The sequence below is a fragment of the Anolis carolinensis genome, chromosome 6 (assembly GCF_035594765.1).
Source record: "Anolis carolinensis isolate JA03-04 chromosome 6, rAnoCar3.1.pri, whole genome shotgun sequence".
NCBI classification, from domain to species: domain Eukaryota; kingdom Metazoa; phylum Chordata; class Lepidosauria; order Squamata; family Dactyloidae; genus Anolis; species Anolis carolinensis.
Window position 1 is genome coordinate 83,685,580 of NC_085846.1, and position 13,201 is coordinate 83,698,780.

Sequence of the window (13,201 nt, forward strand, 5' to 3'; positions counted from 1 at the left end):
TCCTTGCTTCCCGGATCAAGCTTCAAGCCTTGCCCTGTCTCACGGTTTTACCACGGACTCTGTTTCATGCTTCATGTTTGCCTTGTCTCCAGTCACGGATCTAGCCAAGAATCAAGTTTATTTCCAGCCTTGTTGTCAAGCTTCATTGGACTCTAAGACTCTGTTATTTCCCCACACTATTGCTTGGCAAAGTGTGTGTTTCGGTCAAGTGGATTAAAACTTTGAACTCTAATATCATTTATTGGACTATACATTTTTGGACTATATTTGACCTCATTTGAAAGGTCTGCTTCTGAACTATATTCTTCACTTGTTTTTATTGATTTTATATATTTCTTTAATAAAGATATTAGATAGAGACTGGCCTCTGTGTAAGGTTATTGGTGCTCTGCTGCCAGGGTTCTGACATGACACCATAAAAATCATCCAGCCGCCATTGGAATGAGGAAGTGCCATCGCAGTGGATGATGAAGCAGCTGCTCCCCCTGTGGCCGGAATCAAGCATACCCTCAGGAAGCTGGAAGCTGGAGAGGGTTTAAATTGCCTCTGCGTCTTTCTCTGTCTCTTTTTTATATTATATGGTATTGAATGTTTGCCTTATATGTGTTGATGTGATCTGCCCTGAGTCCCCTTCAGGGTGAGAAGGGCGGAATATAAATACTGTAAATAAATAAATAAATAAATAAATAAATAAATAAATAAATAAAATAAGATTTTTATCAACCCTGTTCTCTTTGGAGCTGAGATGAGCCACTTCTTGGTCATCTGAGTCATTTCACATTTCCCACCATTGTTGATGGTGCACAAAGAACTTATGAATAGACTCTTGACATGCACACTATCTTAAGACCTGAACATGTCACTAACAGGTTTCCAGTCAGGTTATGCTCCAGGACAATATGTAATGCAGCATAAACAACTGTGTTGGGGGAGCAGGACTGAGAACTGATAGAACTCGGGAAATAATGTCGCCTCTTCGTGCAAACAGTGTCTTCACACAGGTTTTCCAAAGTTCATGTGTTCATCGTGACTCACTCTTTACTATGTGTATGTGGCAGATCTCCTCTCCAGGTCCAGTCCTTGGAGTCCTGTCACTCACCTTGCTCCTGGACCCCTTAATCCACATGTGCCAAACACAAGGCCCATGGGCCAGATCCATCCCAGCATGTCATTTATACAAACTGCATATTTGATGGCCACTGACTATTTCTACTCCCATTCCCCGGCACTGGTTGGCCCTTAGCTTCACCTTCTTCTCTTCCTCTATGATTCAACACACAATACTCAAAGTCCTGTCCATTTTGCATGTTAGCCAGAGATGTTTTGGCATACTATTCGAAAGGCTTGCCCCACTTCAGCTTTCCAAGAGTTTCTATCTGATCTCAGTCTCCATAGGACAAAGATGACCCAATATGCAGAGCCGCAAGAAAGTGGACATCACGCTGCATGTCATGAAGGTAAACCCAGCAGAGCTTCCTGCATTCTGTAGCCTCCAATGGTGCAGCGGATTAAACCGCTTAGCTGCTAAACTTGCTGACCGAAACGGCGGCAGTTCAAATCCACGGAGCAGGGTGAGCTCCCACTGTTAGCCCCAGCTTCTGCCAACCTAGCAGTTAGAAAACATGCAAATGTGAGTAGATCAATAGGTACTGCTCTGGTGAGAAGGTAATGGTGCTCCATGCAGTCATGCTGGCCACATCATCATTATTATTATTATTATTATTATTATTATTCATTTTTATCCCGCTTTCCTCCTGGGGGAGGGATTCAAAGCGGCATACAGCATATAAAATTCATATAAATACACTGAACAGCAATACATAATCAATTAAAACATCATATCCCGATTAAAACCCAATTAAGATATCAAATAAAACCATTTTTAAAATCATACAACAAGCACCATATTAATCATAGAATCATAGATTGGAAGAGACCTCATGGGCCATCCAGTCCAATCCCCTGCCAAGAAGCAGGGAAATCACATTCAAAGCACCCCAGACAGATGGCCATCCACCTCTGCTTAAAAGCCTCCAAAGAAGGAGACTTTGGAGGTTTCTATAGACAACGCTGGCTCTTCGGCTTAGAAATGGAGATGAGCACCAACCTCCAGAGTCGGATACAACTGGACTTAATGTCAGAGGAAAATGTGTACCTTACCTATTCTGCCCAGTGTAGATGAGCCCTGAATAATATTCTCCCTGTTTCTCTCTCTGAAATCTTTTTTCTACCCCTAGACCATATTTATCTTTTCTCTAGGCCATTTTTTTATAATCTGCCATGTGTCAGAAACCTTTACCAATTTCTATCATTTCTCCTCCAAAAGCCCACCTTCACAGCATTTCAGGAGCTATTATTAGCTGTTACCAATCTGGCTTGCCCTGCTCCTTCCTTCACAATGTGTTTAGGATTGCACCCTTAATCATGGACCAATTCGGAACCCCCTTTCCCAGCAGACAAAGAAGTATACCAGCCATGATAGATTGTGTTGTCCTAAGTGCTGATAGAAAAACATTAAACATCAAACTGTGTAACAAAAGAACATAGGAGTCCAGCGGGCACCGTAATGTGCCAGGGTTTATTTTTTCTCCCTTCAAGATATGGAAGAAGCACATTGTTCAAAGTGGCTCTCAGATGAGTTTTGTTACTGTGGAACTTCATGTGTGAAATGGGGCGATTTTTCTTTCAAGCAAATATCACAGGATTGTTTTTCATTTACAGTGCCTTACACTATAGATGCAAGCGTGGAGTGGGAACAAATTAATTATGCTCATGGCTACGTAAATTAATTTTTTAAAATCTTTTGTCTTTTGAGTCCTATTGTGTGTGTAATCATTTCTTTCCGAGATTGTGGAGGAGGTTCTTACGTGGTGTTTTTCTTTTCTTTTATTAAGCACTATTAAGACTTTTTAAAAAACAGTAATGCAGTATATTGACAATACGTATTGTTAACTCTTGTTTGGCTGTGTAATGGAAATATGTAAGTTGTTGTAAGTTGTCACATTGGATGGGAGAAATCATTCTGTTTGGGGTCAAGCACATAAAGGAAACAGCATAATATCTAGCCCAGGGCTGGACAAGATTTAGTGAGCCATTTCAATTAACTATCCAAATCTCCCTGTTGATTACAGGATCTTCTCTTGGCAAAACCAGGAACATGAGCTAATGCTTTTTCTGATTTGTGCTGGTTTGTATTTGTGCAGATGAGGCATCTATACTTCGGATATGGGTTTGCAAATCTGAAATCTGTTGAACTAAAGTGGCATGTTAATAATAATAATAATTATAATAATAATAATAATAATAATAATAATTAAATAATAATAATTATTATTATTAACCATTGATCATATCCTCAGCTGCTGTAAGAAAATCGCACAGACAGACTACAAACAGAGGCACAACTATGTGGCCCAAATGATTCATTGGAACTTATCCCTCAAGTACCACCTTCCAGCAGCAAAGAACTGGTGGGATCACAAACCTGCAAAAGTATTGGAAAATGAACATGCAAAGATACTGTGGGACTTCCGAATCCAGACTGACAAAGTTCTGGAACACAACACACCAGACATCACAGTTGTAGAGAAGAAAAAGGTTTGGATCATTGATGTTGCCATCCCAGGTGACAGTCGCATTGACGAAAAGCAACAGGAAAAACTCAGCCGCTATCAGGACCTCAAGATTGAACTTTAAAGACTCTGGCAGAAACCAGTGCAGGTGGTCCCGGTGGTGATCGGCACACTGGGTGCCGTGCCAAAAGATCTCAGCCGGCATTTGGAAACAATAGACATTGACAAAATTACGATCTGCCAACTGCAAAAGGCCACCCTACTGGGATCTGCACGCATCATCCGAAAATACATCACACAGTCCTAGACACTTGGGAAGTGTTCGACTTGTGATTTTGTGATATGAAATCCAGCATATCTATCTTGTTTGCTGTGTCATAATAAAATAATAATAATAATAATAATAATAATAATAATAATAATAATAATAATATTTTGAACTGATTAAAACAGTATAAGACAGCAAGACAGTAGGAGATTGTGTGTCATATGTAATTCAATGTTATTCTTTCTAATGACATTTAAAATGGGCAGGATATATAAGCCATCTCTTAAATCCTAGGACGCACAATGTGCACAGGCTGATACATACTATTAATACAGACTAACATTCTCAATTAAAGAAATATTGTTTTGAAACACTGCTTTCCAGAGCAATGAAGGGGGGCCTTTATTTTTGCACCAGGCTTTCAAAAATGAGAGTCACTCCTTCATGCATTTCATCAAACACTCTGAAGCTTGAAGCTGGATTATAAATTAAATTATATGCAGCAGAAAGTGAATTTTGCAGTCTAGTAATAGGGAAGGAGAGAAAAGGAGGGAGGAATCCTGTATCATTTATAGCCCCAGATATGTTCACTTTAAATACAGATGAAAATCTTTGATAAGGAAATATAATGAAAATCTGGATGATAATTTGGGGAAAATACAACCTTATTTTGGGAGTGTGGAGCAGAACAATACAAGAAATGTGTGCAATGACCAGCAATGGTGAGTTTAGATTCATTTGAGCAAATGAAGTGTATACAGGTACATTTTAGAAGTATATGGTTCATAGGTATCACTTCTTTAACAGAAAATTTGGTACCAGAGGCAAAATAACATAAGTTTATGTTATTTTGCACCACACACAAACAATTCAGCAGGTTTCTGCATACTTTTCTCTAACCATTTGCACTGGAGAAATGAAATATTCAGATCATATAAGACTTGGATCAGTAAACAAATGCATTTTGAACCTTCCAAAAACCACTCGAAGGCTTCTTCCAAAATGCATCCAGGGATGAGTTGCTTTCACCTACCTCTTTTCGTTTTATGATTTCCATACTTGCTGATCTATAATATTTAACATGCTACAGGGAGCTGATGCAGCAGTTCCCCTCTTTGCTCTTGGTTTTGCTGTTCACATATGTTTTATATGTGAATCTGAAGGTTTTCTGTATCCACAGTTTCTGTATCCATAGATTCCACTATTCATGTCTGGACCTTTAAAAAAAACTCCAAAAAGCAAACCTTAATTTTGCCATTTTATACAAGAGACACCATGGTGCTTTGAATGCGACTTCCTGCTTCTTAGCGGGGGGTTGGACTAGATGGCCCATGAGGTCTCTTCCAACTCTACTATTCTATGATTCTATGATTTTTTCTACACCATTGTATATAATGGATCTTGAGCATCCACACATTGTGGTATCCACAGGGAATCCTGGAATTAAATCCCACTGGATACCAAGGGCCCACTGTGTATCTATAGAAGATGAGGATAAAACCGTACCTCACTTCTTTTTTTCATGTCAGGAGCAACTTGAAAAACTATAAATCGCTTCTGGTGTGAGAGAATTGGCCGTCTGCAAGGACCTTGCCCAGGGAATGTCTGGATATTTTAATGTTTTTATCATCCTTGTGGGGGGCTTCTCTCATGTTCCCGCATGGAGCTGGAGCTGATAAGAGGGAGCTCATCCGTGCTCCCCCCGGGTTAGATTCAAAAGGGCAACCTTCAGGTCAGCATCCCAATCTTCAGGTCATCAGTCCTGCCGGCACAAGGATTTAACCCACTGTGTCATGGTACCTCACTAAGAGAAATAGATTAAAGGTAAAGGTAAAGGTTTTCCCCTGATGTTAAATCCAGTCATGTCTGACTCTGGGGGTTGGTGCTCATCTCCATTTCTAAGCCGAAGAGCCGGCGTTGTCCGTAGACACCTCCAAGCTCATGTGGCCAGCGTGACTGCATGGAGCGCTGTTACCTTCTTGCCGGAGTGCTACCTCTTGATCTACTCACATTGGCATGTTTTCGAACTGCTAGGTTGGCAGAAATAGATTACTATTATTGCACTACACTTCCAATTAACTGATATAGTAACATTTTGTGGAATCCTGGGAGTAGCAGATTAGGCTAATCCCAGGATTTTAAAGGAGTTATCCAAGGTTCAGCATCTTGAGTATCTTATTTAAGTTCAGACTAAAATCTGAAATGGATTCATTACCCCACTGACATCAGAAAGAACAGCCACCAGTGCCTGCTGTGTTGGGCATGAAACGCTGTCTCTGTGGTACAACTAACCTTCAGTTGCCAGAAAACGGAACGGTGTCCCTCCCTTCCGTGTTTACAAGAGTGAAGTCATCCACAGTGTCAAATCTGACATTACATTCATCACATTTTTATTTTTTTATTTTTATGTGGTGGGGTTCAGGAGCAGAATTCAAAATGATTTTAACAGAGTAGAGAGATGGGCTGAAAGTAACAAAATGATATACAATAGGGAGAAATGCAAGATACTCCACTTAGGCAGAAAAAATGAAATGCAAAGATACAGAATGGGGGACAATGCTTGGCTTGACAGTAGTATGTATGAAAAGGATCTTGGAGTCCTCATGAACAACAGGTTAAACATGAGCCAACAATGTGATGTGGCAGCTAAAAAATCCAATGGGATTTTGACCTGCATAAATAGAAGTGTAGTGTCTAGATCCAGGGAAGTCATGCTACTCCTCTATTCCACCCTGGTCAGACCACACTTGGAATACTGTGTCCTATTCTGGGCACCGCAATTGAAATTAGATGTTGGCAAGCTGGAAGGTGTCCAGAGGAGGGCGACTAAAATGATCAAGGGTCTGGAGAACAAGCCCTATGAGGAGCAGCTGAAAGAGCTGGACATGTTTAGCCTGCAGAAGAGAAGGCTGAGAGGAGACATGATAGCCATGTATAAATATGTGAGGGGAAGTCTTAGGGAGGAGGGAGCAAGCTTGTTTTATTTATTTATTTCTTTCTTTATTTATTTACAACATTTATATCCCGCCCTTCTCACCCTAAGGGACTCAGGGCGGCGTACAAATTGGCAACAATTCAATGCCTGCACATAATTAAAACAGCAATGAAAATCCAATAAAACAATTAAAACAATAGAAAAATATAAAACATATGATTAAAATCCATTCCTCCAAAATCCTCGTGCTGTAGCCGTAAATCAGTCCAGGGTCGTCTTTTATCATTTAATCTTTGAAAGCCTGGGCACATAGCCATGTTTAGAACCGTTTAGGGCTTTATAGGTCAAGACCAGCACTTTGAATTGGGCTCGGTAGCATATCGGCAGCCAGTGGAGCTGGCTTAACAAGGGGGTGGTATGCTCCCTGTAAGCTGCCCCAGTTATTAATCTGGCTGCTGCCCGTTGTACTATTTGGAGCTTCCGGGCCGTCTTCAAAGGCAACCCCACGTAGAGAGCGTTGCAGTAGTCCAAACGAGCTGTAACCAGAGCGTGGACCACCGTGGCCAAGTCAGACCTCCCAAGGAACGGGCGCAGCTGGCGCACAAGTCTTAGTTGTGCGAAGGCTCCCCTGGCCACTGCCGAGACCTGGGGCTCCAGGCTCAGCGATGAGTCCAGGAGGACCCCCAGACTGCGAACCTGTGTCTTCAGGGGGAGTGTGACCCCGTCCAGCACAGGCTGTAACCCTATTCCCAGTTCAGCCTTACGACTGACCAGGAGGACCTCTGTCTTGTCTGGATTCAGTTTCAATTTGTTCACCCTCATCCAGTCCGACACAGCAGCCAGACACCGGTTCAGGACCTGGACAGCCTCCTTAGTGACAGGTGGGAAGGAGTGACAGAGCTGGACATCATCTGCGTACAGATGACACCGGACCCCGAAACTCCGGATGATCTCTCCCAGTGGCTTCATGTAGATGTTGAACAACATGGGGGACAGTACTGAACCCTGCGGGACCCCACAAGTCAATGGTTGTGGGGCCAAGCAGGTGTCCCCCAATGACACCATCTGGGACCGACCCTCCAGGAAGGACCGGAGCCACTGCAAAACAGTACCTCCGAGACCCATCCCAGCGAGGCGTCCCAGAAGGATACCGTGATCGACAGTATCGAAGGCCGCTGAGAGGTCCAGCAGAACCAGCAGGGACACACTCCCCCTGTCCAGTTCCCGGCGTAGATCATCGACTAAGGTGACCAAGGCTGTCTCGGTACCATGCCCCGGCCTGAAGCCAGACTGTGCCGTTTTCTGCTGCCCTGGAGACTAGGACATGGAACAATGGCTTCAAACCACAGGAAAGGAGATTCCACCTGAACATTAGGATGAACTTTCTCACTGTGAGAGCTGTTCAGCAGTGGAACTCTCTGCCATGGAGTGTGGTGGAGGCTCCTTCTTCGGAGGCTTTTAAGCAGAGGGTGGATAGCCATCTGTCGGGGGTGCTTTGAATGTGATCTCCTGCTTCTTGGCAGGGGGTTGGACTGGATGGCCAATGAGGTCTCTTCCAACTCTATGATTCTATGATTCTGTAAATGACAGGAGACATCTGTTTGGCATTGCACATGTCTTTCCTCACCATTGTATCTTGTATCTAGTGGCTTTCTCTTGTATTTTACTATGCATACTCTGAATGTTCCCCTGGAATTAAGAGCTGAGATTGGGTCATACTTGCGAAGTATCACATCTGGCATGCACAGCTCTTCCTCTACCTCCTTGCTCCAAGCCTTGTTCTCAAAGAAAAACAACTGTGCTCATTCACTAACCGAGCAGAGGAGAGGTCGAAGAAGGGAGGTTTCTGACCTAGAAGCAATCTATAACTTGAGAAGAAAGGAAAGAAAAATAAGGTAATAGTCCAACATCTGGAGTGCCATATAAAAATGATATGGAGGATCAGCTTCGGCTTCAGGCCTTGAATTTGTACATGTGCCATAGTATGTAGCTATGGCAGTTCAAATGAAATCCTTGTGCTATAGTGTAAAACAGTCCAAGTTTCTATGAGTAGTGAAAACAAAAGTCAGACAATTCCCATTATCCCCCAGTCATTATGCCCAGGGATTCTGGGAGCTGTAGTTCAAAACCAATCCTAAGCTCTGACGTGAAGGAATGCAAATTGCATTTCTGTCTAAAATAGATAAGGCAACCCCATTTCAGCTGGATTTTTCTGCAGTTCGAAACATAATTCATCTTTTTAATGTAGCTCTCAATATTAAGCACACTGAGAGGCAACACATAGCTTTTACATCATCATCATTTTCTCTCATTTGCCTCACTATCGTTCTGGAGGCAAGGCAAAATAGCAAATAAATTCTGGAAAAGTCCACCCAATCATAACGTAAACATAAAAGAAGAGCTCGTCATCATTTCTAGCGATGTCACCACCTGATGTGACAGACGTCCTTTGCCTGAAAAGAAGTACGCCAGTCTGTCCACGACTTCTAATATTCTGTGAATAATATTCATTTTCTGCCTTGTCAGGTAATTTGAGATCCTGCCTAAAGCTTTGAGGAGTTGTGAGAAGAAGCCTGATAATGGAATGGGCTCAGCTGCACTAACGCATGGGGAAATTAATAAAAATAGTTTAGGCAGTGACTGAATTTACTACTGACATGCTGGAAGATATTCTGTGTCATTAAGTTTAGCATATGCTTACAGTAATAACAAAGGCTCATTAAATCTGAAATGTAAGTTGTCTGAACCACAGGTCATTTTCAGTACTGTATTATATTTCTGAACTGAGTTTCATGCGATCTTTTAGATCCGTGGTTCTCAACTTGTGAGCCACGGCCCACTGAATGAAAATTTGGCCCGCAAACCTCCTTCCTCTTTATTTATTTATTTTATTTATTTTATTTCCACTCCTTTGCGCAGAGCTGACCATTGCATTGGCTAGACTACATCGGTTCTAGATTATTATATATGGTTTTCTGTGGGCGAGCAGATTGCAACTACTGGATCGCATATGTTCGTTTTCAGAAACTAGAGCTGATGTGGTCTGTGATTTTCTGAATCAGTATCCCAAATACCAAACCAAATCTAAAGTTCATCAAAAATTGATTTGTAACCCTTTTGGTACTAATGTTGGAGAATTTTCCCTGGTCAAAGTGGTCCCTAGTCAAAAAAAAAAAAAAAGGTTGGGAACCACTGTTTTAGACTGACTGTGCATGCATGCATTGTTCTGAGGCAATCTAACATATTTTTTCATGCTTATTTTGACAATTGCGTGGTCTATTTCAGCCCATTGAAAATGCTGAAATAATTTTGTTATAGTTCTGGCTTTGTGAAAATATTATCAAAATTGTACTGTAACGCAAAACAAAATTGTTTCAACTTAGAAGCTGGAATGGAAAGATGGATCCCAAAGTTTCATGATTCCTGCAAAGAGCATCAGGATTGATTACTGCCATGTATGCATGAAAGCCAACCAAACACAGCTCTTTGAATCCTTTGAAAGGAAAGTCAGGCGGAAAGAATATAAAAATAGATTTTTGGCTGTTTCACTATTAGACAGGGATAGGATGATATACTAGGGTCAGACAGAGGTGCAGCAAAGATGTAATCAAGTTACGATAGAGACAGGGAACAGATAGGAATGGATAAGATCTAGAACGGAATAAGACAAGGACAGTTTAGCTCAGAGGGAAATAGCAATAGGATGAAAAGGGTAAGGCTTTCACATTAGGTTTTGACAATGTTGTATTCAAGGTAGTCTTGGCTACTGAAATACATCTTAAAGGCTTACTATTGCTCTGTCTCTTTTTTCCCCTTCAAAACCCTTTGTAGCCTAACAAGACAGAATAAAAGACAAACGTATTAGAAAAGGGGACAAGGAATTTTTTTCATTATTGTATTTCACACCAGTAATGGCCTTAGATGCTATTAGGCTGGAATTAAGTTCTGTCATTAGCCTCTATCGGTCCTGCCAGGGACTGCACAGCCATCTTAAAGATTATTTTTTAATTTTTTTCTATAAGAAAGAAATGGAGCAGTACAAATGAGATTATTCTCATGAGTGCTTCATGATTTGATGTCTGGTGCTGTAGCTGTTCAAATGCAGACCTTCTCTTTCCCTTGTATTTTCTAAGTGAATTATTGGCTAAGTGAATTATTACAAAGTGAAAAAACCACAGTGATTTCATTGTAACTAAATAACTTGCTGCACAAATATTGTTGATATACTAAGGCAGAGATCCCCAAACTCTAGTCCTCCAGCTGTTTGGACAGCAACTCCAAGAAGCTTCAGTTGCCTTGACCAATGATCAGGGATTCTGGAAGTTAATATCCACAACACCTGAAGGATCCGAGTTTGGGAAACATTGTACTTGCATGTTGCAATGACAATGGTCATGGACATAGGAATTTTCCATGTGCCTGTTCTTGATTTGTAGGATTAATGAATCAGGTGGTTTCACACCCATGCCAAGGGCAAAGCATGATGGCCATGATGACTGGGATATTCTGGATCTTCAAAGTTATGTTCAGTAATGAAAATACCTTAAGTCTAGCTCACAGCCTTATAATGATCCCCAATTCATGTTTATGGTGATGACATGATCACAATGATCAAAAGTGTCCCCCTCATTCTATCATTGAAGACTTGCTGTCCCCCTCCCCCCTAGAAAAAACTCACACATCCACCCAGTTGTCTCAGCATCCCCTGTAACTGGGAGAAGTTTGGACATGTTATTTAATACCCTGCTCTTCAGAATGGTAAATGACATGTCTCTAGGGTGATAAATGACATCTCCAATCTTTTCCCAGTCACAGGAGATACTGAGATAGACAACTGTGACAGGATCCCAACATGACTGTCTCAGCGTGCCCTACAACTGGGAGAGGGATGGATACATCACTACCTTGCTCCAGGAAAGATTTTGGAGGATAGCTTTGGGAGACATCAGAGTTACATCTCCATAACTACATCTCCTGAAGCATGATTTCGGCCAACATTTCCGAGCCATGGCTTTGAAATGTGATGGCAAAATTGCAAGAGGAGGGAGAGCCTATAAGTTTATGAGTGGTTTCATACAACTCTGTTCATTGCAGTGGAGGGGAGGTAAACCTGTTGCTTATTTAAGAGTTCACTGCATTAATCTTCTTTAAACTGGTGCCCTCTGGACTTCACCCAATATCAGTCCCAAATAGGGTAGCCAGTGGTCAGCTTGCGGGTCTGTAGTTCAAAATAACTGGAGAGCACCAGATTGGGAAGTGTGTACTATATGGGATATAGATTTACCTTCAGTGTCAGACTGCTCCTTTATCATCAGTCAGAAGTGACAGATGGCTTTCCTACAAAGAAATGGAATGATCGATCCTCTTCGGTTTGAACTTTAAAAGAGGTACCCGGGGTGCTGAGCTCTATTCCAAACGTAGATTCAACATCTTGAAGAATTCCTTTAAAGTTCAGGCTAAAACTCAAGCTGGTTTGATTGCTCCATTGACATAGAAGTAGTGGTACCAATATAACTAAAATGTCACCATTGGACTGCTGATCAACTAACTGCAGAGGATTGCTATTCTTCCAGGTTGTTGGGGTGCATCACAGGCTGCTGTAGGAAGGAAAAATCTCATCTCCCATGGAAACCCAGCACTAAGTCCTGCAACTGTTCACAACTGCTGTGTGGAGACGGTGAGCTAATTTGTATATGAATGATCATCACTTTATATCTCATATTTATTCTTTCAGAGCAGCAAAATGTTCCCTAAGGAAGAAGCTGTGCAAATGGGAAGATTTTTATTAGTAAATCTGTTATAATGTTCTGTTTTAATGCAAACTGCTTTTAAAATGTGTTTGTTGAGGGAAAATCACAAGGGAAGCCCATTGTAGAGCATATGAATTCTGTTCTACATTGTTTGGAGCCACCACATTTCTGCAGCCCAGACATAAAGTAACAGAATTATCTCACCAGCTATAAGGAATGTTACAGATATTGTCTGGATTCTAATATGTCCACGATTTTCTGACAATTACAGTCCCTGGAACACTTCCAAGCATGCTCATTGAAAAGTCCCAGCAACACGATTTCCAGCACCAAGAGAAAATAGTATCTCTCAGTACACTGAGATGATGAACTATCTTTCAGGCAAAAAGTTCAGATCTCTCACGGCAGGTGGGTAATTATGGTTGCACGTATTTTACTTTGAAAGGAATAGTCTCAAAAGACTATTCAGAAGTCTCATATGAAATCTGTTAATTGCCATACCATAAAATGTCAATTATTTTGTTCATATGATCAGTGTCAAGAAATATCAGTCCTGTGCAGCATTGCTCATCCAAATTCTTGAAAGTTTGTCACCACAGCTTCTGATCTAGTATCTTGGGCATTCAGGTTCAAACGAGTTCCTCCAAAAGGTGCTTCATCATACAGTTTTGTGGCA